This window comes from Sceloporus occidentalis, unplaced genomic scaffold, assembly GCF_023333645.1.
Source record: "Sceloporus occidentalis isolate IW3139 unplaced genomic scaffold, rSceOcc1.0.p SCAF_199, whole genome shotgun sequence".
NCBI classification, from domain to species: Eukaryota; Metazoa; Chordata; class Lepidosauria; order Squamata; family Phrynosomatidae; genus Sceloporus; species Sceloporus occidentalis.
This window is the reverse complement of record NW_028317179.1, coordinates 739,224-747,344: the sequence shown is the minus strand read 5'-3', so window position 1 is coordinate 747,344 and position 8,121 is coordinate 739,224.

Below are 8,121 nucleotides of genomic sequence, written 5' to 3'. Positions count from 1 at the left end.
TATTTCCATACAATAGGTGGCCTCAATATACCCCAGACTGCGGTTTCATTCATACAGGTATCCGGAGAATAGCCATCCCTACCACTGCTGGTCTAGATCTATGATAATAATAATAACCCTGTCTGGATGATGGGAATGCTAGTCTACCCTTACAAAAATTACTGCACTTTTTCTGAAGTAATACTGCAGTTTTTTGGACATGAAAAAACTGCAATACTGCACTTTTACTGCAGTTTTACTGCACATTTACTGCACTTTTTTTTTTATATTGCAAACCTACAGTCGTGCTTCAATGTACCGCAGCTTTATTGCATTTGTGCTTCCGTACAAAAATAACTGCAGTACAGTGAAGTACAAATGCAGTAAAACTGCAGTAAATGTGCAGTAATACTGCAGTATTGCTTCAGAAAAACTGCAGTATTTTTTTTGTAAGGGTATCAAAATATAAAAGATGTAAGTAAATGTCCCAAAACGACAGAGCTTTTACATATTACACATTGCAAATATTCCACATGGAAGAGTGCGCCAGAATACATGGAGCGGAGCTGCGGAATATGCTGGCGCTATATAAAACAAATAATAAAATGAGAATGCAAGGCAGAATTTATTGTCGTTTTTTTTATTAGTACATTTATTTGCTCCAGGCTTGTAAAAAAAAGAGGGTTCAGGTGAACAATACCTTAAAGGCTTTAGGCTTTCTTTAACCATTTGAGTAAAAGAAAATTATTTAAAAAAAAGACTATTACTGATTTCCATGATGCAAACACACAAAGTAATACTAATCTTAAAAAGACGATATTCATAATAAAGGGGGTTATTCCGTGTATTTTCTCAAACTTATAGTATGAGCTTCCGTTCTTATATTTCATCTTCAATTTCAAATATACGTAACCGTGACGATTATTTCAGGGCCCCCGGTTATCAGTGATCCGTAGGACAGAAAAGTGCAGAAAGCGGGAACTTTTAACTTTTAAGTAGAATCCTCCTTATTTTTGTTTCTGTAAAATCCCAATTATTTGATGCACTCATTTCTATGTCTTGTGTTCAGTGCTGAATATACTAAAAACCTACTGAAAATACTAAAAACCTACTGAAAATACTAAAAACCTGTATATAAATCAATAATAATAATAATAATTTAATGGTAGGAGCGTCAACAATATTCCAGTGTTAACCTTAAAAACTAAATTCCTACATTGTATTCATTGCGGTGACGGCGTGGAAAGTCATATATTCTGTGTCCGGAGCCATCGGGTAATGTGTGTCTACTCTATCACAACGATCACAAACATATAACTCCGAGCACAATACAGGAATCAAACATTTGCCTGAAATCCCACGCTTTCAAGTAGTTTCATAGTAATTATTCATGAATAAATTGATGAGAATGGGACAGTATTCTATTAAGTCTCTCTCTTATTTCAGTCTTAAAAGCAATATGTGATTTCTATTTCAGTGTTAATCCTTTTTTTTCAGAATGAGCCCACTTTATTATGCATTAAAATTATAAATATAACTATATATATATATATGTAGTAGGGTCGGAAATACAAAAAACCTACTGGGATGAATAAAAAATTATTTTCGATAGGATGAATGTAAATAATTGATCCCACTATGCACAGGTGGCCAGGTAAAAACATAGAAATTGACAGCATCAGACCCATCTACTCAATTTTTTCCTGCTGTAAAGACTCAAACCTTAATCAGTCGTTGGTCTCGTCTTAGATTCACGAGCCGTATGCCTATCCCATGTATGTTTGAATTCCGGTACTATTAGCCTCTAACGCTTCTGCTGGGAGGCTGTTCCACTTATCTACCACTCACATAGTATAGTAAACTTCATACATCTCAGCCTTTGACCCTCTAGTTTATAGATTAGGAAATTTTTTTCTCTCCTCTCCTGACAGTGTATCCTGCCAAACACTCACCCAAGCGTTTAAAGTAAAAAGACCCCGCCGTTCACAAGCTGACTAGAACATCGGCAAGAAGGACGCGGAGAACCAGGAGGCGTCCACTGCGTATGTCAACATATCAATACAAAAACTATGGAAGAACTGATTCATCGGCCCCCGACTGGGGGCACATTCTCCGAGAATTCCATGCAGATGTACACAGCACTGTACATACCTTCGGGTTTAACACGCAGATACAGCGCGCGGTGAACCGTGACAGCTCTCTCTCTGTGTCGAAATCTATCGCCCAAACTGTTAAGTGTCGTGAAAGACTCCTTGTATCGGAGTTCCTCCCCATGAAGGAATTATATTCGCTCTCCTCCCTTCCAGGAATAAATTCCTCCCCGTTTCCTGGCAGGGAGAGTGGCCGGCGTGTTGAGGAGTTCGCTAGGAGCCTTTTTTACCGACCTGCCATGTGGAGAAGAGATCCAGAATCGCAGAATCAGAAAGAAAAATGCGTCCTTTTTTCTAAATATCCCCCCCGCCGAAGTCCGATGGAATTATTCCGCCTCAATCCAGCCTTCTCCCCCCACCGCCTGCCCAAAGAAAAAAAAACATCCAGCATCGGATAACTTAACCTTTTTTCCCCCGACGAGAAGTTTGCTCCGGATAAACAAAAAAATGCCCAGATTACTAAAAGAATAGACAATAAGCTATTGTTACCGGATCGCTATAATTTATGCGATCCGCATTTCCCCTTAGGTTATCTCCATTAGAGGACAATCGGGACGATGGAATGGAACGGTACAGCGCTGACCTCCTTAAGTTATCACAATGCGTCGAGTTTGTGTAGTTCTCTTATTTACCAGAAAATGGAAGAATTTAGCTGTGGCGATGATTGCGTCACTTTAATGACAGACAATATCTCAGACCAGCGGGAGAATATATTAACTTCTCCATGGGGACAGAGGCTAAACGACAGAGATTGGTCACTAATACTCCATAACTGGTCTAACGACGCGTAGAAGGCCGGAGCGGAAGTCAGCGGCTGTCTCTGCGCTGAAACGTACTCTGTTCATTGGGAGGACTGTGTGCAGGAACAGGCGGCTCGTAAGAACCCCTGCTAAGGCCTTGGGCACTTACATCATAGTGACTGGTACAATATGGCCATTAAATATAAAAAATAACCAACCAGACACAGAGCAGGGGTAAAAAAAGGTCACAATGTATTGAACAATGTGAATTTATTTCAAGGCCAACTGTAATAAACATACGAATAAACTATTGAAACATTTTAGCTTAAACTTGCTAACTGATGCGATCTTGATGACTGTCTGGGGTCTACGAGACTAATGACATCACCACCGGCATGACTTCCCCTAAATTCCGCAGATGCCGGCCCTCAGGGACCCCCTGCCAGCACTTGAAACCAGGTAAATCGGGGGGGGGGGGGGGGCGTGCAATTATGGGCTGTGATCTAAACTCTAGAGCCAAAACACCCCTTCTCCTGAAACTATTACTTTGTATCCCAATAATTTCCCATCCACTCCAGCAGCCCTGTTAATGCTCTAAAACATAATACTCGGCAAGATCTAACTACCCCGAAACATTAAATGTACCCGATGTTAATAGATAGCGAACGTATATATATATATATATATATATATATATATATATATATATATATATATATATATATAGCAAAAGTGTATCAGTGAAGACATTATGAATCAAGTGCTAAAATCCTTTTAAATGATGTCCTAGTGAGAGTGAAATATAGAAGATTTAATTGTTTTCATTCCATGGATTCCAAAAAAAGGCAACATCAGGAAAAGAGCAACGGTGCGGTAACTAAAGTAGAATAATACGATTATAATCCAATGCCCTACGGACCGTTGAGCACATTGTCCAGAATGTTCAGCTCAGGAGGTTTCATAAGGCGCCAAATCTCTCTAAAGTGCTTTTTTCTGGAAGGTGTCGTCTGCATAAAGTGCTCAATTTCATAAAAAAGAATTAAAATCCCAATGGGGGTAATTTAAGGGAATCTCCCCACCAGGTCAATGAATTTGGTCATTTTATGCATCTTACTTGAATGTACACACCCCTCCCTCTAGATTGTAAGCTTGTGAGCCGAGTCCTCTTTAATGTATCAGTTTGTCCTGGTTTTGTCAGAGCCTTTGAATGTATGTGCAGGATTTGCTGGCGCGATAAGGAGAAAAAAACATAACAGTCTCACCACAAAAGCAATGGAAAACGTATTTTTTACAAGTGGCTTTGACTATTAAATGTTTTTAGGTTTCTAAGCCGATTTTGATGGATCAAAACAAACGGGATAAGTGATAAATCGGGAAATTCACTTTATGAGTTAAACAATGCTAGATAAATACCTCTGGTGACTTTTTCACTCAGTTTAAAGATCCGATGGCATTTCTTTGCCAAGTAAATATTACGTTGTAGAATATTGGGATGTAGGAGGACAGGACGTAAGAGGTTAAATGCATTGGGTGAGATAAGCTGGATGCCTGGCAGACCCCTTCAGAAGCTACGATAAACAATGTAAAGAATGTATAGGTTAATATTTAGCAGGCTTAAACTGGTTTTAACCCCTTCATGATAAAGCCCGTACATGTACGGGCTCACACGGCATTGTTTTTAAAGGGTTTAAGGTCAACCTATTGTCCTTAAGGGGTTAAGGAACCGGACCATAGAGCGGGCTAGGGTACAACTTCAGGGCAAAAAGGTATATACTTATTACTCTTCAAACAGCAGATCTGACCTTTAGAACAACTTCTAAAGGCGTATAAGGCATCTCTCGTATGTGATTTTGTAAAGTTGTTAGAAGTACTTGCTTTCGGCACCTGCCATGTATCAAGAATAAACACATCTTCTGATTATCACAGCAGCCTCACGAGAAATAGTTTCTTGATAAGTTACCTTTTATGAATTTAAACGCTGTACCCTTTCAGGGATAGATTAGAAAATGACTTAAAGGGAAAGTATCATGAGAAAATCTGGCTTTCTTTGAACATTAAATAGTGTTTTGTACAGTTCTGTAGATTGCATTTAGGAAAACCTGGTTTTAATCTCATTTTGCTCCAATAAACTCTCTTTATCTGCAGATCTGGAGGCGCCATTGTTGTCAGTCATGTGATATTTTTGGGTGACTTTCCCGGCTCAGACACCACACTGAGCTGATGCTTTATGGCAATGCTAATGAAGTTTTGCTTATTTCATTCATGTTTTATCATTGTTAGTTTATTATGTTGCTCATTAATAAAGGGTTCCTGTTTATGAAGTCTCTGGATCTTGCCTGCCACCTGCTGTTGATTGCCTGTCACTACATATAATCCATTAGGTTTTAAATAGGTATTCTATTTCACTGACCTCTGATCTCTGTTACAAATGGTTTTTTAAAGGCTGGCTATATGGGCACATACAGATTTTTTTTTGTGCATAGATCCAAGGGTCCATACGTTGCCCAAAATCCCCCAGAGTATTCAGCAGCTACCTGGCTGCCCCATAGTTTGAGCAACCGGCAGCATTCTGGAATCATTGGCCCTGTTTGTAGAATTCCATTTATTACCATACATATTCAAATGCTCCCAGGTTTCATAAAAGTCACCCCATCATTAATACAACAACAGAGGGAAAATATATTGTTGCGTGTCATTTAGTATCCACCTGCATTTTAAAAGTATCATCGTAATCCAAAGAGAGGCATGTTCATCGAGCTCGCTGCTAATATATGCTGAGACATAAAATATATATTGTTGTTTTTTTCAGCACAAGTTAGTATGAAAAATATCTAAAAATGTGGGGAAAATTAGGAAAAAAAGGCAAAATTTTCAGTTTCACCTAAAAAAATTATATATATAGACAGTGCAAAAGGGAAAAAAAACCCCAAAAATGTATTTAGGTATTTAGCCCGTTTTTGTCATATGCCTGGTATTTTCATTTATTTTGGCAGTTAATTAAAGGGTTAAATATGAATGACACACACATCATTATTTCTAATTTTTAAATGTGGTATGCTGGGAGTTGCGCCCCAATAGCGGCCAGAAAAAGAAAAACTGCTGAGCAAAAGTATAGATATTTTGAAAGTTGACATTCCGAGTACAGGAATACCCCATATACACGGGTAGGGGATGTCTCTCCGACACTGCGGGTTCAAAATTAGAACATGCGCATTACAGTTTTCAAACATGGAATTTTGACAGATCAGTTTGTTGGGTCCAGGTCTCATCTGAGACACGGTAGATGTCACAATATTTCATTTTAACCCCTTACAACTATATATATAGCATTTTATTAGGTTAAATATATATTGTATTTTTACGTATAGCTGTCAGATCATTTGTAAGTTTCAGGTTTAGGCCGCTGACATTGATCAGGAAGACCGATCAATAATCAGTGACCTAAAATGTAACTTTCAAGTGATCAGGTAATAATTATGTATTATATTTTTATTAATAATTTTTTTTTTATTACTACCTTAGGTGACCCCTCTCTCTTTCTAGGGCAGGGTCATCCAGGGGCTCCCATAACGAGTCAGATCACTCCTATTGGCCAGAAGTGATCTGATCATCAGCCCACTTTTGATTGGTGCTGCAGCAGCTTGAACTCGAAAAGGGTTACAAAGTAATCGCAAAGAGTTTACAAATGAATCAGTCCGCAGTCGGACAAGTTGTTATAAACGGAAAGATTTAGTACTGTGGCTGCTCTCCCTAGAAGTTGGTGTCCAGCCAAGATGACTGCATGGTCACTACGCAGAATGCTCAATGAGGTAATAAAAGAAAAAACATTGGCCAGGCACGGAGTCCATGGCAGGACCCCACGGAGGAAGCCGCTGCTCTTCAATTTAACATCGCTGAGGGCCGGAACTTTGCCAAAGAGCGTCTTGACACCACGGAGTCCACAACACCACTGGGAAAATGTTTTGTGTACAGATGAAACGCACAGAACCATGTATGGCATAAAAAGGGCATCACATACATATATATGAAAACATCAACCCAACGATGAATTCCCAAGAATTCTTTGTGTTCGTTTTCATGTTCGTCCGAAGACGAATGCACAAGTCTAGTTATTAGCCAATATCACACACACAATGCTTAATATCAGTCCATACAGTAGACAAAATGGGATAATGCTATTAATCATGTAGTAGAACCCAATCAAAAGCATATAATGGGGGCTTTGGAGCCCACTTGTCACGTCTCACTTGTTTCCAGAGTCTTTCTGTAAGGCTCGGTACCTTTTGGCGGATTGGTTTCATGCATTGATTTAATCCTTTAATCCCTCATCATCCCATTTAATCCTTCTGCTGCTCAATTTAATGAAACAAGGTATGCTTTCGAATACATTATCTCAGCAAGAAGGAAGGAGATACCTGTTGCCATATTTTAGCACAAGTTATTTATATTTTATAAAATAAAGATTGTTGGGGCCAAAACATCTCACACGATTATTGTATTAATTTAATAATTAAAATTACACAGCCGAAATGTATTTACACTCACTGTACTGTCTCTTCTGGTTAAAGTCAAAAAGTGAAAATCAATAACGGCCCAAATGATGTAGAAGTTGTAGAGAAATGCATATGGAAAATATACTCATGCAAACTTGTGAATCAATACCTTTCGCCAGCTCACAAGATCAGGAAAGGCTTGACTGTGCCATGGTATCGGCTTTCAAAAACTCATCTCGCATGAAGCCACAGACATTCAGATCTCCAAATAATTTTAGGTTTAGTGAAAGGGTTGGCAGATTCTATGAAGTCCCATTCAGATTCCATGAAGGACAAAATAGCTAATATTGCCCAATCTTTGACTTCTAACAGATAAAGCGCACTCTCGGATATGTCGTCATAGAAAATGTTCAGTTTTGGTGGTTTATATATTCTTACCTCAAAGTCATTGTGGGTAGGGATCCCGGACAGACAGAGACACATATGTGAGGATAGGGAACTGGTGAGAGGGCAGCAGAGTAATTTAGGCACTGGAGAGGAGCGGCTGGTCGCAGCTTGATGTACTTGGGCGACCTTGGGTGGTCTGCGCACACGTGGAGCGAAGCATTTCAGTAGGTGATGACTAAGGTAGAACTTATTTTAGTGAGTGGATCCATCTTCAATGCTTACAAAAGCAAAATGGTAGAACTTGGCAGAGCCCTGATAAAGGAAGGCTTTTGGCTACATTATTTGATTAGGTATAATTATAACATTCTGTCG